The sequence below is a fragment of the Rhinatrema bivittatum genome, chromosome 3, assembly GCF_901001135.1.
Source record: "Rhinatrema bivittatum chromosome 3, aRhiBiv1.1, whole genome shotgun sequence".
NCBI classification, from domain to species: Eukaryota; Metazoa; Chordata; class Amphibia; order Gymnophiona; family Rhinatrematidae; genus Rhinatrema; species Rhinatrema bivittatum.
Window position 1 is genome coordinate 178,261,971 of NC_042617.1, and position 25,746 is coordinate 178,287,716.

Genomic DNA, 25,746 nt, shown 5'->3' on the forward strand with positions numbered 1-25,746 from the left:
ATTTGAAACTTCTGATGAATGGTGCCAAAAGTCAAGGCTTCAACCCTAACTTATTGTTATTCATTCTTCTTTGATAAACATTCTTAATTCAATTACCTTACAACTTTTTTTCAAAACCTATCAAAAGTAAAAGCATATTTTATATTCACTCATCTCATGCTTGGATAAGAAATAGAGGATATGTTGGCTGCAGACTTTTAAAGAGTTTGTCTAGTAAATTTGAATTAAATTGCACAATATAAAAGCCTAAGCAGAATTTGACAACCTTTAATCATTTCAGGATCTGTGACCAAGAAAGATTCGTCCTATAGTTTTGTGATTGTTAACATCATTCCCTAAGCCAATCTCCCAACTACTTTTCTATACAAATCATGCCTCTTCCCTAGTCCCAATCTTCATTCCCTAGACAATCGCATCTCACTGCAATTCTGTTTCTCCTTTGATATTTACATTTCTTAAGGGAGACAAAAAAAGCAAACAAAATGTTAGGAATTATTAGAAAAAAAATGGAGAATAAATGGAGAATGTCATAATATCTTTGTATCACTTCCTGGTGAGACTACACCTGGAATACTATGTGCAGTTAAGGTCGCCACATCTAAAAAAAATATATATATTTATAGTTGCACTGGAAAAGGTACAGAGAAGGGTGACTAAAATGATAAAGGAGATAGAACAGCTCCCTTATAAGAAAAGGCTAAAGATGTTAGGACTGTTCAGCTTGGAGAAGAGATGGCTGAGGGGAGTGTGGGATAGCTGAGTAACTTTCAGACTGGAGAGTCGAGACACACTTTACACTGACTCCTGCCTCTTTCACAACAGATTTCTATTTTATTATAACAGCATTAAGCATACAATCATATAGACTGCTTACCTTCCAGCAGTGTACTCACACCATAAGCTTATCAGAGAGGATTCAGGAGCTCCTTCTCCTGTAGATGTGGGGGGCTCGGGCTCTTATCCTGCTCAGCAGGATCCTGCCTACAGAACTCTCTCTCATTCTGGGTTTAAGGTGAACCAAGTATCTAGCCTGGTCCCATACAGGTTAAGAACGGATGGTAAGGCCACTCATTCACAGGGGAGGATAAGATAGAGTTCTATAATTCATGAACGGAATAGAATGAATATATGTAAATTGGTTATTTACTCTTTCAAAAAATACAAGGACTAGAGGATAATCCCTGAAGTTTTTAGGTAGCACATTAAAAAAAGAAATCATAGAAAATTATTTTTCATTCAATTCACAAATAAGATCTGGAATTCATTTAGCATAACTGGGTTTATAAAAGGTTTGGACGTGTTCCTAGAGAATCCATAAATTGTTTTTGACCAGGAAGACTTGGGTTATAGCCACTACTTATCACTACATGTTAGTAGTATGGGATCTTGTTACTGTTTAGGATCTTACCAGGTACTTGTGACTTGGATTGACCTCTGTTGGAAGCAGGATACTGGGTTTGATGGACCTGCGGTTTGACCCAGTATGGCAATTCTTATGTTGAGATTCCTTAAGCATCTACAGCCAGAATGTCCAGCTTTTTCTATTTCTGGCATGAAATGAGTAATGTAAGATGTACTCACTTTTGATTTTTTTTTAAGGTAATTAAATTTCAGTATGCATGTTTATGAAAGAGGTATGATGATGATTGGTGCTACTACATACAAGTTTCAAACTTGTGTCAGTTAAACCCCTTGTAGTAGAAAACTGTCTTCCCTCCAGCTGGGGCCTAAATTACAGTGGGGTCTGGTAGAGTAAGACCTGTGATGCAGAGATACACATTCCCTCAAGTGACACAAGTACAAAATAGCTTTGTTGTATTAAATAATGAAGAAGCTCTAGCAATGGAGACTGAAATAGTATCTGAAAAGAAAGAAGAAACCCAATGCATGCAGAAATTCCATAATAAAATCAGTAAAATCAATAACCATAGTGCTGGGTGACTCCAAAATCAGAGGTACTAACATGGGAACTCTCTTCGAGGGAAATACTAAAGTTAAAAGCTTTCTCCCAGGACAAGCAGGATGGTAGTCCTCACATATGGGTGACATCATCAGGATGGAGCTCAATCATGGAACACTTCTTGTCAAAGTTTCTAGAACTTTGACTGGCACACTGAGCATGCCCACCAAACCTGCATCCAGTAGGGGGTCCCCCTTCAGTCTCTTTTTTTCCGCGCAGCAGTTGCCTCGCGGTTATCAGGAGCTCTGTGAGATTTTTCCTCACAACTTTTCCTCACGGAACATTTCAAACTTTTTCAAAAAAATTACACCTATCAGTGGTTCCCCCTCATCAAACATCGACATTCACTAGCGTCGGTAAGTTTTTACCTGCTTCATTGCGATCGGTATCCGACGGTATTCTCACCGGTGCCCGACGTCCACCGACCGCGCACCAGGTTTATTTTTTTAAAAATAGCGATTGGCTTTAGGAAGTGACCGATTGTCCAAGGACTATGTCCATTATGGACCCGCATGATGTATGCATTTTATGTTTGGGGCCTTCCCATGACGTTCAAATGTGCACCAGTTGCGCCCAAATGACACCGAAGGGCTGCCGGGCTCGTTTAGAAAAAATGGAACACTTGTTCTCATCTAAGTGTTCGGCCCCGTCTACTCCAGCTAAGAGTGCACCGGCTCGGAAGACGTCTTTGTCATCGACTCCGTCGCCATCCACTTCTCAGCACCATCAAGGCACCAGCAATCACCAGGTTCCTCCTGTTCAAAAGCATCAACTTATTCATCTTCAGCACCAGAAAAAGACCATGCCAAGCAACGAGAGAAGCACCAGCATCGGCATCGAAAAGATACTTCCTCCGGTGCCGGCACCGATAAGGCATCGGCATCAACGTCAATGGAACCACTGACGAATAAGTCCCGGGGAGAGGAGCCCCCATCCTCCTCTGGACCCGGGACACCGAAGCAATCCACACCAGCAATGGTGCCGGGAGCTGAGACTCCACATACTGTGGACCTCCAGCGATGCCTCTGGAGCCTCCAACCCTGGAAGCGGTGTTACCTACACCAGCCTTCTGGAGGAATTGAACCAGATGGTTCAAGAGGCAGTTCTCCAAACGATTAAAGAATTCCAGTCGCCACCGGCACCAACTCCCATGCCGAGGCCCGATCTGATGCCTACTTTGCTGGCTCCATTACTGGAAAGATTAGACAACCTTATCAGTGCACTTCTACCAGTGCCCACGCCCTCTGGGCCCATTATTCCCTCAATGCCGCTGATTCCTCCTCCGCCATCGACACCAATTCCGCTCTCATCGGACGATGAAGACAGTGACCCGTCGATGCCGGACCCGATTCCGGGTCCATCTGGTATTATACCACCCTGACGTCCATCCAAAGCACCAATACCATCGGTGCCTCCACCGCCTCAAGAGTGTTCACAGCAGGCATAAGTGCCAGACGAGCTTGGTTAAAAGCGTTGGACTTGCGTCAAGTCCAAGAAAGGTTGCCAGACCTCCCTTGCACAGAGGACAACTTATTTAAGGAGAAAATGCAAGAAACAGTTGCACAACTCAAGGACCATCATGAGACTTTGCGGCAACTTTCTACTGTTCCCTCTGACTTTTCATTCACCACTAAAAGACAGTTCAGAAGGGATCCCAGGAGGCAAACCTACAAAGCCCGTAGGTATTATCCTTCCCCATCTCGATCTCATCAGAAAGGTCAACTTCGCCAACACAGACCTCCCAAGACCCAACTAGCTCTTCAGATGGGTCCTGCGTCAGGTTTTTGACTCCCTTCTAGAGAGCAACAGCCAACCTCCAGCAAATTTTCCTATAGGAGACCGCTTGTGCCACTTTGCAAACATATGGCACACAATCACAACAGACCAATGGGTCCTTTCTGTAGTAGCCCAAGGTTACCATCTAAACTTCCTTATGTTCCACCAGACTCCCCACCTTGTCCTGCGTGGAGAATAACCAACCACTCTCCAATTCTCGAGGAGGAACGTTTAACCCTGCTCTGGTCCAATGCCGTAGAACCAGTTCCCACAGTTCAGTGAGAGAAGAGGTTCTACTCCCATTATTTTCTAATTCCAAAAAAGGAGGGTGGCATTCGACCTGTATTGGATCTACATGCCCTAAACAAATATTTTCGCAGGGAAAGATTCACAATGGTAACCTTGGGCTCCATGCTTCCTCTTCTCCAAAAGGGAGATTGGCTTTGCTCTCTAGACCTTCAGGAGGCATATGCTCACATAGCAATAACCCCTCCGCATCGAAAATACCTCAGATTCTTAGTCGGTCACCATTATTTCCAATACCGAGTGCTGCCCTTTGGCCTAGCGTCAGCACCACACAAAATGCATAGCAATAGTAGCAGCTTACTTAAGACAACAAAGCATCCATGTCAATCCCTATCTAGACGATTGGTTGCTTAAAGGTCCATCCAAAGAAGTAGTTCTTCACTCCCTTCATCTCACTCTACAGCTACTACAATCCTTGGGATTTCTAATAAACTATCCCAAGCTCAATCTCACCACATTGCGTACCCTCTCGTTTATTGGGGCAGATTTAGATTCCAGGCAGGCCAAAGCATTTCTTCCAAGGGATCGAGTGCACACATTGTCCACCTTGGCCAAAACAATACAGACTCACCGAACCACAATAGCTCGTCATCTCTTAACCTTACTAGGTCACATGGCGTCCACGGTTCACGTCACCCCAATGGCTCATTTAGCCATGAGAGTGGCACAATAGACCTTAAAAACTCAGTGGTCCCAGTCATCTCAACATTTGTCCCACATTGTCCACGACACCAAACAGTGGATGATCCAGAAGTCTAATCTTCTCATAGGACTACCCTTTCAATCTCTAGAACTTCAGATTACACTACCCACAGATGCCTCCAACCTCGGTTGGGGAGCCCATGTCAACAACCTGCAAACCCAGGGAACCTGGACCACAGCAGAATCAAAGCACCAGATGAACTTTCTGGAGCTCAGAGCAATAATATTCACCCTATTTGCTTTCCAGGACTACCTTTCCAACAAGGTAATCCTGATTCAAACGGACAACCAGGTAGCGATGTGATACCTCAACAAACAAGGGGACACAGGCTCTTACCTGCTATGCCAGGAGGTGGCACAGATCTGGGCCTTGGCAGGCGTGGACAATGTGATGGCGGACAATCTCAGCCGCACCTTTCATCCCCACGAATGGTCCCTAGATCTCACTGTAGCACACAAGGTATTCCACCAGTGGGGCTGCCCGCATATAGACCTCTTTGTGTCGATTCACAACCGCAAAGTAGACAATTTCTACTCTACACTGCAGCCACAAGACACCACCATGGGATGCCTTCGCCCACTCATGATCAATGGGTCTTCTATATGCCTACCTTCTACTTCCACTCATCAGCAAGACTCTTGTGAAGTTATGGCAGGACCGGGGCATAATGATCCTCATAGCCCCTCACTGGCCGTGACAGGTTTGGTTTCCCATCCTATGTGACCTCTCAATCTGACAACCAATTCGCCTGGGCACAGATCCAACTCTGATAACACAGAACAACAGATCATTGCGTCATCCGAACCTCCACTCTCTGTCTCTGACAGCATGGATGTTGAAAGGTTGATACTACAATCCCTAAACCTTTCAGATACTGTGTTCCAGGTACTCGTAGCTTCATGAAAGCCTTCTACTAGGAAATCTTATCGCTCCAAATGGAAGAAATGTTTCTTGTGGTGCACAACGAAGGAATTAGATCCCTTTTCCTGTCCCACAACAAGGTTCCTGGACTACCTCTGACACCTTTCGGAGTCTGGTCTACAAACTTCCTCCATCCAAGTGCATGTCAGCGCCATAGCCGCTTACCACAAAGGCATAGGAGATGCTCCGATATCAACGCAACCCCTTGTAGGGTGCTTTATGAGAGGCTTGCTACAACTGAAGCCTCCATTGCATCCTCCGGTTCCACCATGGGACCTTTATGTTGTGCTAGCATGGCTCATGCGACTTCCGTTCAAGCCCCTGCACTCCTGCGAGCTACAACATCTCACTTGGAAAGTGATCTTTCTAGTTGCTATAACATCAGCTCGCAGAGTCAGTGAGCTACAAGCGCTGGTAACATACCCACCGTATACCAAATTTCTTCACGATCGTGTGGTACTCCACACTCACCTAAATTCCTACCAAAGGTAGTTTCTGATTTCCACTTAAATCAGTCCATAATACTTCCTACCTTTTTTCCAAGGCCTCACATCCAGGTGAGCGGGCTCTGCATTCCTTGGACTGTAAACATGCACTAGCCTTTTATTTGGACCGCACTGCAGCCCATAGGAAGTCCACTCAACTGTTTGTCTCCTTCGATAAAACCAGATTGGGTGTTCCGATGGGTAAGCAGATACTGTCCACCTGGCTGGCGGACTGCATTTCTTTCTGCTATCAGCAAGCAGGCCTTCCGCTACAGGAACGCGTAAAAGCGCATTCAGTAAGAGCCATGGCGACGTCAGTAGCACACCTCTGTTCTGTACCTCTTGCTGACATCTGCAAAGCTGCCACATGGAGTTCCCTCCACACCTTTGCAGCTCATTCTTGTCTCGACAAGGCTGGCAGACAGGATTCCATCTTTGGCCAGTCTGTTCTACGTAAACTTCCTTCCTGCGACCCACTGTGAAACTCAGGCTGCCCACCTACCCAAAACCACCCCTGTTGTTGTGCCTGTTGCACGTCATTGGGTGCTTTTGGTTCGCTTACTCTGGCATCCTGTAGCTCGCTATTCACCCATATGTGAGGACTACCATCCTGCTTGTCCTGGGAGAAAGCAGAGTTGCTTACCTCTAACAGGTATTCTCCCAGGACAGCAGGATGTTAGTCCTCATGAAACCCGCCCACCACCCCGCGGAGTTGGGTTTGCTTACATTTTATTATTTTATTTTTCGCTCGTGCTTTTTGCTACAAACGAGACTATGGGGGACCCCTACTGGATGCAGGGTTGGTGGCATGCTGGGCATGCTCAGTGTGCCAGTCAAAGTTCTAGAAACTTTGACAAGAAGTGTTCCGTGAATGGGCTCCATCCTGATGATGTCACACATATGTGAGGACTAACATCCTGCTGTCCTAAGAGAATACCTGTTACAGGTAAGCAACTCTGCTTTCCAGGATCATATGCCAATAGAAATGCTATTCAAATAGTCAGTGCGATCAAAGAATCAAGCAAAGACTCTGAAGCTGATATTATCATCCATCTGGTTACCAACGACCTTGCTAGAAACAGCATCCAAGTGGTACAGAGAGATTTCCAGTCTCTGGCGGAGCAGATTAGACACATGGCGAAGAATACTGCCTTTTCAGAAGTGTTACCTGTTCATGCAAAGGGGAAAGAGAGACTAAGCCACATAGAGAACTTCAATGCATGGCTCAAAACTTGGTGTAATGAACAAAGTTTTGGATATATTGGATGCTGGGGCCATTTATGGAACAGTAAGCAGCTCTATGTTAAAGATGGCTTCCATCTGTCTGTGGCAGGAAAAAGGATCCTAAGAGATAAATTCAAATCCTATGCCATAAGACATTTAAACTAAATGACGGGGGTGGCAGAAGGACATTGGAATGTCACCCCCTAATACAAATACAAAGGAAATGGGTGAAGGGGATAACAAAAGTCAGCCGAATAAGGCGCAAAACAAGTCCAAGAGAAGCAGAAACCTGAACGACAAAAGCTGGAAGGCTATGAGCACAAATGCTCAGAGTCTGGGCAACAAAATCCCAGAACTGCAAGCCCTAATGGTGGAGGCAGACTTGGAATTTGTTGCTGTTATGGAGACATGGTTCACAGATTCTCATGATTGGGGTACAACCATACTGGGCTATAACATTTTAAGGAAGGACAGAGCAGACATAAAAGGGGGAGGAGTAGCTCTTTATGTCAAAAACAATATCCAAGCAACTGAACTGCCAGGAAGATGAGGTAGAGAAAGAAGCATTATGGGCTGTCCTAAAATAAGATGATGGTGCATCCATAGTTACTGGAGTGGTTTACAGACCTCTGACTCAAACAGAAGAACTAGACAGATCTAGTTGAAGATTCCAAAAGGTGGGAAAGAAGGGAGAAATGTTGATTGTTGGAGATTTTAATCTGCCAGACGTAGACTGGAGTATCCCCTCTGCGAAATCTACCAGAAGTAGAGGGATAGTGGATATCCTGCTAGGGGCTCTGTTCAAACAAATGGTAATGGCACCCAGAAAGGAGGGAGTTATACTTGACCTAATGCTCACTAATGGGGATAATGTCTCTAATGTCTGGGTGGGTACCCATCTCAGCAGCAGTGATCACCAGTTTGGTTTGATATTGCAAATAGGATCCGGAGAAGTCACTCAAAGACCCAAGTTTTGGACTTCAAAAATACAGACTTTGTGGAAATGGGAAAGTATCTGGAGGCAGAACTTGAAGTCTGAGAGAAAATGAGAGAGGTGGAACAACAGTGGTCCAAACTAAAAGGAGCAATTACTAAGTTAATTAATCTATATGTTAGAAAAGTAAACAAAAGCAAGAGAAATAAGAAACCGATCTGGTTCCCAAAGGAAGTGGCTGGTAAAATAAAGTAAAATGAGCAGTATTCAAGAAATATAAAGGATCCCAAAAAGAGGAACACAATATCTGGTGAAACTGAGGGAGAGGAAGAAAGCAATCAAGAAAGCAAAAAGTCGGCCGGAAGAAAGAATTGCCAAAGAGGTAAAGAGTGTGGACAAATAATTTTTCAGATGCATCAGAGAAAGGAGAAAGCTCCAAAGTGGTATAGTGTAATTGAAAGGTGATAGGGATCAATATGTGCAGAGAGACAAAAGAAAAGGCAGAAATATTAAACAATTACTTCAGTTCTGTGTTCACTAAAGAAGACCCTGGAGAGGGACTGTCGCTAATTAACAAGACATCAGAGGAGGGTTGAGTAGACGAGACTCCATTTTCCTAGCATGTAGCAGATGGACTCAGGACCAATGGGTATAGTGTGCTCCTGATAGTAGTTGGAGATGGATCAGATTTCAATCTTACATCAGTCCTAGTACATATACCCCTGCAGGAAGCCCTGCTCTTCAGTATTTTCCATATCCATAGCAGTTCGGGACTCTATGCACGCTTGCACAGCGTTCAAGTATTCTAACCAAAGAAATCCAAAACAAAGAAGAAAACTTACCTCTACAGAAGAGTCCCACTCTCCTGCGGTGATAACTACGGGTCACTCCCCCAGTCGAAATTCCTGAGGTGATTTCCGTGATCCCTCAGAGGTAGGCCTCGGTCCAACAGCCGGCCCCCAGCGTGGACTTAACTCCCGACATCGGGTGCAGCTGAGAGGCAGTGGGTGCAACTTCGAGCGCGGCGGTGAAGGTACTTCCCTCTCCCCCCGCAGCCGGACACCACCCGGAACAAGACCGGGAAACGCCGAGACAAGGTAAGGTAGAAAACTTCTTAAAAGTCTCCGGTCTCCGAGGCTCGAATAGCCGCACAGATCGCCAGCCAGCGTCAGTGCTACCGGGTTGATCAGCCCTATCTGGGCTAGACCCCGGTCTGATACGAGGGTCCTCCCACGTGGAGACCCTCCGATGTGGTCACCATATTGCTCGCGTGGTCGCCGTCGCCATTTTCATTTGATCGTCGCCCTGTCCGCCGATTCAATCCATGCGCAGAAAATCATTTGTGTGCACACAGGCGCGCGCAGAAGTGCCGTGTGCACAGCGATGCGCACAAGGGCGCCGGGCACACAGCCACACACTCAACTGTGCCGGGCGCATAGGTAAACCCCGTGCGCACAGCAACGCACGCAACTTTTTGAGTGCACATCCGACCTACACGCACAACTTCGGCACACCTGGAGCGCATATCTCAGCCTCCTGGTGTACACTTGAACACACAAACCAGAGTTTTCTGCAATCTTTCGCACACAAACCATGGCACCACCTGACAAGATGCTCAAGGCTCAGGGCCTCTGCCCAGCATGCCCCATCAGAGCTGCGCAGCATGAGGAGTCCACAGCCCTATGTCTACAGTGCGAGGAGGCTCTGGGTGAACCAGGCCAAGGTCCTCTCCAGACGGCACTGGGATCTGGATCCACCAACAGTACACCGGAACTGGCTACCCCTGGCGGAGGCCTCCCTCAAATGGGGCTCCCTGGGGACGCGGCGCCTCTCAGTTTAGACCCAGCATCTTTCTCCTGGGTAGAATTCTTCAAAGGCCTACATACCTTTGTCCACATGCAACCGGTGCCTCTGAGACACAGCCACAGCCTGCTCCAGAGGATCTGAACATCCCGTGACCCTCTAAACCCAGAAAAGTGCCCTTCCCGCCTCAAAGCCCAAGCTTTGGGGACACAGACACCTTGGATGAGAATCAAGACTCCCTGGAGGAAGGGGAAATCCCTCCAGGGACGGAACCTTACCGAACCATGAGGCATTTCTTTGCTAAAGACGAAGTATCAGACCTTGTGGCTCAGAGCCTGAAAGAGCTTGCTATCCCAGGCACGAGTGCCACAGGGGAACCGAAGACGAACCCCCTCCTCGAGGGACTCCGTCAGGCCTCCCACCATTTCCCTTTGCTGCAGGCCTTGCAAAAGCTGATTGACCTGGAATGAGAGGCTCCAGAAGTCACGTTCAAGGGGGGACAGTCCCTGGCAGCCCTATATCCCCTGGACCCCACCGCCAAAGACCTCCTGGCATTCCTCAAAGTGGATGCCATGGTCTGCATGGTCTCAAAGCATACTACCATCCCAGTCGAGGGAGGAGCGGCACTCAAGGATGCCCAGGACAGACTTCTCGAATCCATCCTTAAACAGTCATTCGACGTTTCAGATATGTCACTACAGATCGCGGCCTGCTGTGCCGTGGTAACACGCGCCTGCTTATCAAAGACCAGAAACGCCACCACATCTGTCGAAGCACTAGAGCCAGCAGTATCATTCCTCACGGATGCGATCTCTGACCTGGTGCGCACCGCAGCCAGAGGCGTCTCGTCCGTTGTGGCAGCCAGAAGACAACTCTGGCTTAGAAGCTGGTCAGCCAACGCGACGTCCAAGACGAGACTCACAAGAATGCCCTTTAAGGGAAACCTCCTGTTTGGAAGCAAACTGGAGAAGTTAGCTGACAAATGGGGCAAATCCCTAGTACCGCGGCTACCAGAAGACAAGAACAAGAGAAGCCAGTGCCCCCCCCCCCCCCCCCGAGCATCTAAGGGCAAGGGATCACAGCGCTTCAAACCGTACAGAAGTACATATCAAGCATCTCGCCCCGCAGGCAGGGGCCAGTCCTTTCGGAACAAACACAATAAAAGGGGAGCCGGCGCTGGTCCAGGCCCCAGCCGCACCCCGCAATGAAGATCAGCCGACCCATCCACAGGAAGAAACCATAGGGAGCAGGCTTGCCCTATTCTACCAATGATGGGTCGAGATAACTTCAGACAAGTGGGTCCTAACCATCATTCGAGAGGGATATTATCTGGACTTCCACAACATCCCTCCGGACAAGTTTGTGAAATCTCCCTACCATGACCCTTTCAAGAGGATGGCAGTGGAATCTATACTGGCCAAATTGTTCAACTTAAAGGCCATAACGCCAGTGCCCATGCAACAAGAAAATATGGGGCACTATTCCATCTATTTTATCGTTCCCAAGAAAGAGGGTACGTTCCGGCCCATTCTGGACCTCAAATCCGTCAACTGCCACCTGAGGGTACCTCGCTTCCGCATGGAAACCCTACACTTGGTCATAAGGGCAATACAGCCGGGAGAATTTCTCACATCCCTGGATCTGTCAGAAGCCTACCTGCACATCCCAGTCCGTCATGAGCATCAGCGTTTTTTATGCTTCGCGATCCTGGACCACCACTACCAGTTCTGGGCAGTACCCTTCGGGCTAGCCACAGCACCCCGAATGTTCACCAAAATCATGGTTGTACTGGCGGCGACACTGAGGAAAGAATGTATCCTCCTACATCCATATCTGGATGATTGGCTGATCAGGGCAAAATCCCCAGAGGAAAGTCATCAGGCGACCACCAGAGTCAAAACTCTACTGGAGAACCTCGGGTGGGTGTTCAACACAAACAAGAGCTGTCTGCAGCCCTCCCAATCTCTGGAATACCTGGGAGTCCGGTTCAACACCAGACAAGACAAGGTCATTCTGACTCCTACAAGGAGAACAAAACTGTTGAACCAATTGCGAAACCTGTTAAGCAGTCTTCGCCCCAAGGTGTGGGACTACCTCCAAGTCCTTGTTCTCATGACATCCACACTGGAAGTGGTCCCATGGGCAAGAGATCACATGCGACCCCTACAGCGTTCCCTACTGTCACGATGGAATCCAATGTCCCAGAATTACTCCGTTCGCCTCCAGCTCCCGGAGGAAGTTCGAACCCAGCTACAATGGTGGCTACAAGAAGGCCATCTGAGCAAAGGAATAAGGCTATCCCCACCGACCTGGATCCTGCTCACCATGGATGCGAGTCTACGAGGGTGGGGAGCCCACTGCCAGGAACTGACTGCCCAGGGGCAATGGGACAAGGAAGAGTCGGGATGGAACATCGGCATTCAGGCTAGCCTGCCTACGATTCAGTCACAGACTCCGGGGCGAATCGGTCAGAGTTATGTCAGACAACGCCACAACAGTGGCCTCATCAACCGCCAGGGAGGAACCAGAAGTCAACAGGTGTCCCTGGAGATAGACCCCCTAATGGCATGAGCGGAATCAGATCTACAAGAAATCTCAGCCACCCACATCGCGGGAAAAGACAACATCACTGCGGATTACCTCAGCAGAGAAAGTCTAGACCCAGGGGAATGGAGGCTGTCGAACACAGCCTTCCAATTGATAGTAAACCGCTGGGGAACACCAGCCATGGACCTCTTGGCAAGCTGGTCAAACGCCCAAGTTCCCAACTTCTTCAGTCGCAGATGGGAATCACATTCCCAAGGGATCGATGCTCTCGTCCAGACCTGGCCACAGGAAATCCTGCTATACGCCTTCCCACTGTGGCCGCTACTGGGCGGAATCATCCGCAAGATAGAACACCATAGGGGACCAGTACTTCTAGTGGCCTCGGACTGGCCAGGAAGGCTGTGGTATGCAGACATGCAAAGACTACTGACAGGGAGCCCTTTCCCTCTACCTCCTCACAGGGATCAAGTCCAACATGGCCCGATCCTCCATGAAGACCCAACTCGATTCTCTCTTACGGTCTGGCCATTGAGAGGACACGCCTGAAGAAGAGCGGATACTGGTTGCGGTGATTGACACTCTGCTCCGAGCACGCACGTTTTCCACATCTCTAACCTACATACGAATATGGAGAATATTCGAAGCCTGGTGTGAAGACCGTGACATCCTCCCGTGGACAGTCAAAATTCCCACGATTCTGGAATTCCTGCAGAACGGCTTACAGAAGGGGTTGTCTCTCAACTCCTTCAAGGTGCAGGTGGCCGCATTGGCCTGCTCCAGAGCCAAGGTGGGGGGTGGCAGCCTAGCTTTTCACCCGGACGTCTCCTGCATCCTGAAAGGGGTCAAACAGATCCGATCACCCCTGAAGTGGCCAGTACCTTTATGGAATCTCAATCTAGTCCTAGACTTCCTAGCAGGAGCCTCCTTCAGACCCACCCGCAGTCTGTCCCTCCGACTACTAACACTGAAGGATCTGTTCGGCCCATCACATCTCCGAGCTTCAAGCACTGTCCTGTCGAGAACCCTTCCTCAGGTTCACACCGGGATCCATACAGCTACGCACGGTCCCCTCCTTCCTCCCAAAAGTGATGTCTCACTTCCATCTAAACCAAACCATCTCGCTGCCATTGCCAGATGAGCATAAGGACTTGGAAGAATCTCGCCGCCTTCACCATCTTAACGTCGGCAGACTCCTACTCCGATATCTAGAAAGGTCAGAATCCGTATGAAAGACGGACCACCTCTTTGTCCTTCACAGTGGGAAGGAACAAGGAGAAGCAGCCTCAAGGGCAACCATAGCCTGCTGTATCAAAGAAGTTATCAAGGCGGCCTACGTAGAGGCAGGCAAGCCTCCACCTCTACAAGTCAAGGCCCATTCCACTAGAGCCCAGGCAGTGTCCTGGGTGGAAACCAAGATGCTGTCACCTGCCGAGATCTGTCGGGCAGCGACATGGTCCTCCATTCATACCTTCTCTAGGTTCTACCGCCTGGATGTTCAGGCTCGGGAGGACACAGCATTCGCAAGGACAGTACTAAGTGGGCCACAGGCAGCCTCCCAGCTGGTTCGAGAGTAGCTTTTGTACATCCCATTGGTCCTGAGTCCATCTACTACACGCTAGGAAATGGAGAAATTACTTACCTCATAATTTTGTTTTCCTTAGTGTAGACAGATTTATTTATTTTTATTTAAAAGTGGACTCAGCATCCCGCCCACGGCTGCCGACAATCACGGAAACCTCGGGTGACAATTCCCCGAGAGCAAGACAAACACAGGTAAGCCAAGCTTCCCTCTAACTAGGACACCCATACCTACTGGGTGTCAGCGTTTCTCAGTTGAGTGCACTGGCGGTCTCCAGCTTTATCCACATCAACCAGTTCCAGTTAATCAAGTTAACCAAGTTAATCAAAGTTAACCAAGTTAATCAAGTTGTTCAGTCACACATATATTCACAATTTCTTTTTGAAGAGAATACTGAAAAGCAGGGCTTCCTGCAGGGGTATATGTACTAGGACTGATGTCAGATTGAAATCTGATCCATCTCCAACTGCTATCAGGACTACACTATACCCATTGGTCCTGAGTCCATCTTTCTACACTAAGGAAAACGAAATTATCAGGTAATTAATTTCTTCATTACAGAAGAGAATGTATGAGAAGAGCTAGGAAATCTGAAAGTGGACAAAACAATGGGGCCTGATGAGATTCATCCAGGATACTGAGGGAGCTCAGAGATTTGCTACCAAGTCTGCTGCAAGACCTGTTCAATAGATCCCTGGAAACAGGAGTGTTGCCACAAGATTGGAGAAAGAGTAGTGGTGGTCCCACTTCACGAGTGGGAGCAGAGAGGAGGCTGGAAACTACAGGCCGGTTAGCCTCACCTCAGTGGTGGGAAAATTAACGGAGACTCTGCTGAAGGAAAGGATATTGAACTATCTACAATCCAGTGGTTTGCTTGACCCACAGCAGCATGGATTCACCAGGGGAAGGTCCTGTCAGACAAATCTGATTGATTTTTTTACATTTTTTTTATTGGGTGACTAAAGAATTGGATCAAGGAAGAGCGCTTGATGTGATGTACTTGGATTTCATCAAAGCTTTTGATACGGTCCCATACAGGAGTTTTATGAATAAAATGAGAAGCTTGGGAGTAAGTGCAAAGGTGTTGGAGTGGATTGCAAACTGGTTGACAAATAGAAGGCAACGTGTGAAAATAAATGGAACTTGCTCAGAAGAGAGAATGGTGTTAAGCGGAGTGCCACAAGTATCAGTGTTGGGACCAGTTCTGTTCAATATATTTGTGAGTGACATTGCGGATGGGATAGAAGGTAAAGTTTAACTATATGTGGATGATACTAAGATCTACAGTAGAGTGGACATGCTGGAAGGAGTAGAGAGAATGAGACGTGATTTAAGAAAGCTTGAATGGTGGTCGAAGACATGGCAACTGGGATTCAATACCAAGAAGTGCAGAATCATGCATCTGGGGTGTGGTAATCCAAAAGAGATGTATATGATGGGGGGTGAAGGACTGTTGGGCACAGAGCAAGAGAGGGACCTTGGGGTGGTAGTATCTAGTGATCTGAAGATGGTGAAGCAATGTGACAAGGCAATAGCTAAAGCCTTAAGAATGCTGGGTTGCATAGAGAGAGGAATAACCAGTAAGAAAAAGGAAGTGATAATGCCCTTGTACAAGTCCTTGGTGAGGCCTCACCTAGAGTATTGTGTCCGTTTCTAGAGACCGTATCTCTAAAGGGACAGAGACAGGATGGAGGCTGTCCAGAGAAGGGTGACAAAAATGGTGGGGGGTCTCCATCAAATGACTTATGAGGAGAGGTTGAAGGACCTAACTATGTATACCCTGGAGGAGAGGAGGTTCAGGGGAGATATGATACAGAGCTTCAGATACCTGAAAGGTTTTAATGATGCATAATCAACAAACCTTCTCTGTTGGAAAGAAATTAGTAGAACTAGGGGTCACGAAATGAAACTTCAGGGAGGAAGACTCAGAACCAACATCAGGAAATATTTCTTCAAGGAGAGGGTGGTGGATGCCTGGAATGCCTTTTCAGAAGAGGTGGTAAAGACAAAAACAGTGAGGAGCATGGGATAAACACTGAGGATCCCTAGGGACTAAAGGATGGAAATGAAGAGGGAAGTGCATGGTGGTAACTTGCTGTGTGGAGGTTGCTACCTTTGGCCGGTGGGCCTTCATGCTGTTGGTGCAGCTCTAATATTGCTCTTTGCTTTAACGATTAGGGGGGAAAAAAGGGTGAGGGGAATCAGACTCAGACTGCAGCCAACTAGGACACTGGATTTTGGGGTCTGGGAAAACAAGTAGGAGTGAGGGTAACTTGCTGTTGCGGTTGTTGATGCCTTTGACCAATAAGCCTGATAGATTTGATGCTCCACAAGCTTGCTGGGCAGACTGGATAGACCATTTGGTCCTTTTCTGCCGTCATTTCTATGTCTCTATGATGTGTCTGACCTCCTATGTCATGATGGGCTGGAGATGCAAATCCAGGTCCCTTGCAAGTTTAGGGACTTTCCTTTTTATTTATTTTTCATGGGAATTTTAATGCTATAACTAAAAATAAATCAGTGGAAAAAAGATTTTTCCATTGATTTTTCTCCTACTTGTTATACAGTCATTTTTCCACTGATTTGTTTTTGCTATAACATTGAAATTTCCAGGGAACATAAAATAAAAACTGAACACAAATGTCACTATGCATGTTGTCAATTCATAAAATCACAGTTACCTCAGAATTTATATTTTTTAACCAGTCTTTTCTAGAGTTCGCATATATAACTGCAGTACTTTGCTCACAGGTTTCTAATGCATGTAACAGTTTATGAACAATATGATTCTGAGAAACCATCATTAAAATTTCATTTAAATAAAAAAAAAAATTATGACTCTGGAGGCTATGCAGTAAATCTTGTTCAAACAGGAAAATATGTAATATAGATGTTTGAATGCCATTTAACATGTGATGTGATAAATTTTAGTGGTGCCAGTAAAACGTTTTCCTAAATTGCATGTCTACACTCTTAGCATGCACATTAAACCAAATGCAGTTGTTGAATATTGTGAGAACATTACATAGCATTGAAAAAGCTAAAGAGTACATGCTCACTAAAAATGCATACTCAGTTCTTTCCCTCCGGACTCCATCTTCTAGCTTCAAAACTGGATCGAAATAGAGCTAGCACATACTATTGCTTGTCAGTGCTGCGGGTGGGGAGAAATGGAGAGCTTCTGAACCCCAGGAAAGGAGAGACCAGACAATGAGTGCATGTTTCTGCCCATCTGTCTTCTGTGTCAATAAAGGGTAAGGGTCTTGAAAGAGTAGATATGAGGGTGTGGTTGGTGACAGAAAGTAGTGACCCAGTTAGGAATTTGTCCACCATGACTGAAAGAGGCTCTATCTTCTAACCGTATCCCCTCTACCAGCACCCTTTAGTATAGGCCTCACAAATGTTGGATGGCACAGTCTTTCCAGGGCCTCAAAGCTGAAAGATAATAGCTCTTCATCTAAATAAAAACAATTGAGGTGCTCAAAGAAGCTTTTGATGCCCAGACCACTGTTCATTCTCATGCCTTTGGTCCTACAGCAGTGCTCTTTGGTTACACTAACATTGACAGTAATCGTAAAGAGCGGTATCTTCTGTTAACTTGTTGCTTGGAAATAAAATTTAGGTTGTGTAAATAAATGCTTAAGGATGTAGGTGTATTCATTATACGAAGAAAAACATTCATTATACATAAAAGTTGTTTTTGCACTGGTTATTAAGTATATATTTATATTCAATGTGTAAATGTTTTTATGGGGTATTGGTATGAATGAGAGGAATGTGTGTGCTAGACAGAATTTTTTTGTCTAGATAGATTTTATGGTGTGGTTTCACTAATAATAAAACATAAAAAATATTCATTGTTGATTTATATATTTTGATACTCATTAAGGTTTCCTTAATTAGTCATTCAGTAAGGATGTAGGTGTGCATCTACTGTTGCCTCCTCTTCATTTTCCTCACCTATGTCTCTACCCTGTCATCTACTCTGCAAAGCTCATAATTTCTCCTACTGCAAGAGCCACGCCTCTTCCAGCTGTCACTCCCAAAGCATCCCAGTCCTACCACATCCATCTACTTGACACCAGGGATGGGAATCTGCCAGCCATGAGTCTGGAGGGAATGCATATCTGATCATCCACCCTCTATGAGCACCCTTTTTTTTATAGGACCAAGAGTTAGATAGTTAACCCAAGCAGATATTGTAAAAAGAAGAGCCTGATGGGAGTGTATGATTAAAACTTGTTAAATTATAGTTGTTCTGTCTTATAATTCAGTAGTTTGCAGCTAATGAATTTGCATCATCATGGGCATATTAATTTTCTGGATGGCATTTCATATTGTGATAATACTTATATAAAAGTTGATGCTGCATTTATCATTTTAGTGTAACAGACACCCTGCATAGTCAGGAATCCAAAGTTTAGTCCACATTACAAAACTTAAAAAATCTGAGGACCTAATTATTTAAGGGGTAATTTTCCAACTATCCACTTTAGGACAAAGACTGTATATACCTTCTACTTTTGAATTTTGCACCATTTCTCAAAGTGAAAGTATGGATGTATTTTCTCTTTGCAACTTGCCAAAGCTATGAAGTACTTCTCCCAGGACAAGCAGGATGGTAGTCCTCACATATGGGTGACATAATCAGATGGAGCCCTGTCACGGAATACTTTTGTCAAAGTTTCTAGAACTTTGACTGGTACACTAACCCTGTGGCCACCAGGGGTCCTCCTTCAGTCTCTTTTTTTCCGCTCAGTAGTTGCCTCACAGTTTAGGAGCTCTGTGAGAAGTTTCTCACAACTTTCCTCATGGAAATATTTGAAGTTTAACTTTTTAAAAATCCCTCACCGGGGTCCCCCATCACTCTCCGTTCCCTCCAACACTCTGTACGTTTTTTTCCCGTACTTTGTGGTCAGTGCCCGGCGGTTTACCACCTCTGCGCCTAACGGTCACCGACTGCGCACCCGCCATTTTTTGGCATGGCGACCGGGTTTAGGAAATGCCCCGAATGTCCGAGGACCATGTCCATTACGGACCCGCATAATGTTTGCGTTTTGTGCATAGGCCCCTTGCACAACGTCCATTGATGCCCCAGTTGCGCACAAATGACCCTCAAAGGCCAGCGTGCTCGACTGGACAAGATGGAGCATTTGTTTGAGTCGAAATGCTCTGCTCCATCGACTCCAGCTCAGGTAGCTCCAACCGGAGATGGTCCATCGACCTCTGAGATGCCTCGCCAGGAACATCGCGGAGCAGGTGACCATCTGTTACTGACACCCTCGAAGGCATCGGTGTCATCGTACTCGATGCTGGAAAAGGACTGGACCGAGCACCGAGGGAAACATTGTCACTGGCACTGACACCACAGCAGCATCGATTCCCACTGAGCCGCCTGCGAAGAGGGCCTGGGGAGAGAAGCCACTATACTCCTCTGGAGCCAGGACCCCGAGGCGTTCCCCACCAATATCGGTGTTGGGTACTGAGCCTCCACAGATCGCTGTGGAGCGTCCAGTAACGCCTAGCCTGCCTCCTACCCCAGGTACAATGCTATCAATGCCAGCCTTCAGGGAGGAATTGGACAAACTGGTCCATGAGGCACTGCTCAATGCCCTTCGGGGCTTAAAGTCACCACCAGCACCGGCCCCCATACTGGTGCTGGAACCAGTGCCCTCGATGTTCGCACCGCTCCTCAAGCGCCTGGACACCCTCATTGGTGCCTTGCCGACTCAACCCGTGCCATCAGACACGCTGGCACCAAGTCAGTCATTGAGGCCTCTGCAGGTCCTGATTCCCATACCGGGTTCCTTGGAGGAAGAAGAAGGGACTTCCGGCTCGATCCCGGCATGGGATCCACCGATGCCGGAGCCCGTTCCAGGGCCATCAGGGCTATCGGTGCCTAAGCGTACCTCATCTACTTCGGTGACCTCGAGGCCGGCACCGACTCCTTCGATGCCAGTGCCGCATCCATCGATGCCATCTCGATATCCATCGATGCCTTCTCGCCCTCTAGGCTCTGGTATTCTTCCTCCCTCAGAAATAGGTGGGCCTGAACCGAATGGCCAGAGCCCACCCATAACCGATGTGCCGCCCCCTCCCCCACTGGGATTGGCATCCCCTCAAAGAGGGGAGGAGAGGTACACGCCAACGCAGCAGCACCGGCGTGCAAACGGGCCATCACCCACCCCCCAGTGCGCGCGAAGGCGTGGGGCTAGGCCACGCCCCCGGCGCACAAGGGAAGCATAGACGATGCGGGCCGATGACGTCATCGGCCCTTTAAAGGGCCGCGATGGTGGCCAGGACCCCCCATTTCCGCCCCAGCGCGTGCCCAGAAATCCCACCCACCCACTCTAGGAAATAAGTTCGCAGAAATGGAGAATGTTTGTAAAGAGTGAACGTACAATGAAAAGAATAAAACTGTATCATGTTAAGCATGCAATATTATAAGTGTACATTCTTATAACTGATTAACTTATGCAGTAGATAGCATACTCATGTTAGTTAGTACAATTCAAATGCTATTCATTGCTGGAGTTAATGTCGCAGCTGAGAGGGAGAGGGCGGTTACCCGGGCCGGTAGGGCATATATTGCAAGTGGTGCCGGTGACATCACAGGATGGCGTGGTAGCCGATCAGCGCCTTGGGCGGCGCAAAAGGTTGGGGCACGAAATGCGCTGATGGTTGGGGCCCCCTTGCTGACAGACAAGGCGGGGGGCCCAGGGAGCAAGACTGCCTTGCTTGGTACCTAAGGTGAGCAACGGTGGAGACATCATACGTGCTCGGGTACCCAGGGAAGTTTTTATTGATCTGTTAAATAAAAGCTGCGGCCTTATTATACCAATGACAGTTCTCTGTGTTGTTAATGTGTATAAAGTGGATGCTTACGTGATTTGATTCTGATTGCTTCTGATTGATTTTTAATGTGAATGTGTCTCTGGCCTATAAATCAAAGAATGAGCTGGGGTGAGTGTGAGTTGGATTAGGAGGTAGAAACAGACAGGCACTAGATTTACCTACCTTATACTAGCTTTTTATTTGACAATACTCACAACCAGAACCAAAAGTGAAAGAATCAAGGAAACAACATATACAAAATTTCACTTGATACACAAAGGGATGATGAACTCATTCTCAAAGTTTTAATGACCTTCATACTACACTGGGTCACATATGAAAAAATTCCAAATTTCTGAAAACCCCTAGTAGGTAATTGTATAATTATTGGTCAAAGTGAGTCTCTCAATGTCCTTATTATGAGTCACTCAAAATGTTTTTTAATTTTTTTAATATTTTTCTTTGCATGTAAAATATAAGATGAAACACAAGCTGAACTTATCTTAAGCTTGTTCATCGATCCAGAGACCTTTTATGAGCACCGTTGCAACAGAAAACTAGTCATCCTTGTTTATCCAGCAATGCTATCTATGCTTTTATTTGTCCCTGTTATAAGCTAATCATAGGACGTACAAAATGCCCGATTAAGAAGCTGTTACACCTACCAGCTCCACTCCCCGTCTCTCCTTCGCTGGCCTCAAGCCTCGGCAGGGCCCGCGCCTTTCTCACACCGCCAGGGCCACAGCATCCTCTTCCCGAGACGTTGGCCATCTTGGCTCCGCCCCCTAGGCACGTGCGCGCATCCTCTGCGTGAATTTAAAGGGCCCGCGGCAAGGAGATGCTGCCGGCCCTTCCTACTCAAGTCGGGCTTCCTTCCTTTAAAATCCCGGCGGCAACTCAGGACAGACAACTTGGCAACGAGTCTGCTTGTTATGGCAGTGTCTTCCTGCTTCGGTGGTGATCTGTGAGTCCTGTTCCCGTCCCGAGCCCTGTTCCATCCCTCCAAGCCCGATTCCTGCCTTCCGTGTCCTGTTCCTGCTCCTGCTCCTGCTCCCTGCCTTGGTTCTTGTGGATGGATCTCTGGCTTCCGACCTCGGACTGGCTTCGGTGACTCTTCTGGCTTCTGACCTCGGACTGGCTATCGGCGATCCTCTGGCTTCTGACATCGGACTGGCTATCAGTGATCCTCTGGCTTCTGATCTTGGACTGTCTTTGGACGATTCTCCTGTCTGTTACCCATCCATCTTCACAGGGGCCCACCTAAGTCCAGCCGGCCCCCGCACCCAAAGGCTCAACCCGCGGGGAATGGGGTTGGTATTGGCGAAGTTCCAGCTGGCCCCTGCATCAGCCAACCTCGCCTACTACAGTGAGGACCCGAAGGGGTTCACTCTCTCGGGTTGCGTCAACTCCACCTCAGCAAGGGGTCCACACTCTTGTCCGGCGTCATACAGACGCAACAGAAGCATTTAATAGAACATTGCAGTCGGGTCTCTATGGGAGATGAACAAGCACCAATGGTTTCACACTTTATTCAGGCAGGGCATACATTTCAAGACCTCCATTGGACTGCTGTGGATCAAGTTCCCGTTCCACCGCAGGGAGGCGATCATCAAGCATTTCTAAATCGACGGAAACATTTTGGTTTTTTAAATTGAATTCTGATCAACCTTTTGGGCTTCATGAGAGAATATCATGGTACTCTTTTTAAGTTTTTTTCTTTTTGACATTTTTCATTTTTTTTTTTAGCCTGATTGACAGTTCGGCTTTTTTGCGCCTTTTTGACAATTAAAAATGGCGTCTCGGACCGCTGGCAAGACTTTAGCTGCTGACAGATCGAGCAGTGTACATGATTGGGTGAAAACCTTACAGGTTGTATTTTTAGCTCTGTCTTGACTTTAAATATGTTTTATTCAGTAGTTTATAGATTTTTTGGGATACTTCAAGATGAGTTATTTAATCTTTCATTTTGTTTTGCATTGTATGACCTTTCAGAAGCTGTGCATTATGGGGTAAATTTTAGAAAGCTATGTGCAGGCACCCATGTGCGTGCACTACCCGGCACATACTCATGGACGCCTGATTTTATAACATACGCATGCAGGTGCGCACGTTATAAAATCGGGGGCGGCATACGCAAGGGGGTGCATAACCCTGAGCGCGCCGACACCCGCGGCCTTCACCCGTTCCCTCCCAGGCCACTCCGATTTCAGAGGGAACTTCCTAACCCCCTAACCTAACCTCCCTTCCCCTTCCCCTAGTTTCCCGATCCCTAGCCCTATCCTAACCCCCCCCCCCCCCCGAGCTTTATTTTACCTGTTGTGCCTGCCCCTTTTTCGAAGCCCCAGGACATACGCACATCCCAGGGTTTTACGCACGTCACCGGGCCTTTCCCTGTTCCCTCCGAGGTCGCTCTGAAATTGGACCTGCCTCAGAGAGAACTTTCCTTTCGCTTCCCCTCCCTTCCCCTATCTCTCCCACCCCCCAGCCCTACCTAAATCCCCCCCTTCCTTTATTTTGTTTTTTACGCCTGCCTTTGGCAGGTGTAACTTGTGCACGCCAGCCAGCTGTTGGCGCGCAATCCCCCGGCATGGCCACTGTGCCGGAGGCCTTGTCCCACCCCCGGACCGGTGCCCGCCCATGCCCCCTTTCCGCCCCTTTTTCAAAGCCCCGGGACATACACGTGTTCCGGGGCTTGCGTGCGTCGCCAGGCCTATGCAAAATAGGCTCGGCGCGCTTAACCCCCCTGCATACGTAAATTCAGCCGGATTTACGCACGCAGGGCTTTTAAAATCTGGACCTAGGGGTTTTCAGAAATTTAAATTTTTTCACATCTGACCCTGTGCAGTATGAAGGTCATTTAAACTTTGAGATGTGAGTTCATCAGTTATCCCATTGTGTATTAAGTGAGATTTATTATATATAGCTTTTTATTTGAGGCATACATACTAAAGAATATACCGCACTATTTTATCTCTCCCCCAAATGTTTTAAGTCCTAAAATTTCCCAAAATAATACTTAATGATCCTCTTCAGCTAGCAGCAAAATCCTTTTTTCAATACTCTCACAGATTAATTTTCAGAGAACTGATTAATGTAGATGAAATATTTTTTGTCCAGGTAAATCACTTTGAAAATTGTCCTTTTAAATACCTGCAAAGAAGAAAATCAACATCATACAAAGTTCAAAGCCTTTGCAAACATCTGACAAGAAAATATCTTCAAAATAAAATCTCATTTCAAAACAAGGGCTATCAAAAAAAGTGCAGGCTAATTTATTTTATCCATTCATCACATATGCCTGAATATAAGATTCAGTGATTTTGCTAGTGCTGTTTTTGAGGAGAAATATTCCATTAAAAGAACTAAAATCTAGCTATTTGTGGTGGACATCCCCCCATCAATCCTTATAAGCCAACTTGGTCCTACAGTCAGCCATACATATCTGCTAATGAGCTCAAAAAAATCACATATTATTAAGGTAAAGTTTGTGATAAATAGCAATGATTTATTTCCCACACCACAGAATGGAAGCAAACCGGTGAATGAAAACTAACATCCTCTGCAAAACAGTCTCATATTCCGAGGGAAAAGAAAATTATAGAGCTACATCCTCCAGGGTATATTTGTTAGACACTTATATGATTACCAAAACACAAAAATATTGTCTTCAATCCTTGTATACAATATTTATTTATTTATTTATTTTTAATTTTTATATACCGATGTTCCTGTAAAGAATACATATCGCACCGGTTTACAAGGAACTGAACAGTCGCCTCCAGGGCGGAAATACATTAAAACAGTCGCCTCAAGGCAGAATACATTAACACAAGTATACAGGAAAACTATTAAAAGAGAACTTTCATAAACTCAATTAAATGTAACTGTGAACCATAAATCAGGAACATATGTACAGAGGTAGGTATATCGTCTGTCGCTTACCTTTACTATGACCACAATAGTGGTCATAGTAAAGGTAATCAAACTTGCCACTATGTTGGTAACACATCATTGGGGATAACATTTAGGGATTTAGAGGCTGTATAAATTTGACACATTACATGCTGTTTTAAGATATGTAAAGATGCTGCTGATTAAGTTTAGCAAAATCCACAAAATGGAGACTTGCAGAGTTGTATTGCTGGCAGAGAAGTATTTTCTTTCATGAAAATATGGGGATTCTAAAGGTATGTATATAATGTCTTGCATAAATGAACTATTTTTTTAATTTAAAACAAAATTATAATTTGAACATTGAAAATGAAACTATAGCTCAGTGCTTAATGGAAGAAATTACCAACATTTTATGCCCTAAAAAGAAAGCTTTCATTTTTACAGTAACTAGCATATAAAATGTTGTTTAGATTAAATTATTTCTAATATATGACTCTTACCATTGTTTAAAAAAAAAAAAAAAAGCCATAAATTTGTAAATTGGATATTACATTAATGTCGCATTTTCATGGGTTTATTATCCAAGTTTTCTTAGTTTTTACAGTTTGGTAATCCATTGTTCCCTTGTTTATAACCAAATGCTTATAATAAATAAAATACATAAAACTAGTGGCTATTGATATTTCCTAAGTAGGATCCATATACATTTGAGTTGAAAACCATACATTCTGTTCATTTAGGAGAAATAGTGGGGAATTATATGTTGCATTCTATTTATGC

At 46.2% G+C, this 25,746-nt stretch overlaps 1 protein-coding gene across 4 annotated transcripts in view; it reads left to right on the top strand.

The window, feature by feature from the left end:
* AKT3 (AKT serine/threonine kinase 3) overlaps positions 1-25,746 on the top strand; it is a 1,010,799-nt gene that overhangs the window by 773,573 nt on the left and 211,480 nt on the right. The window lies entirely within an intron of this gene.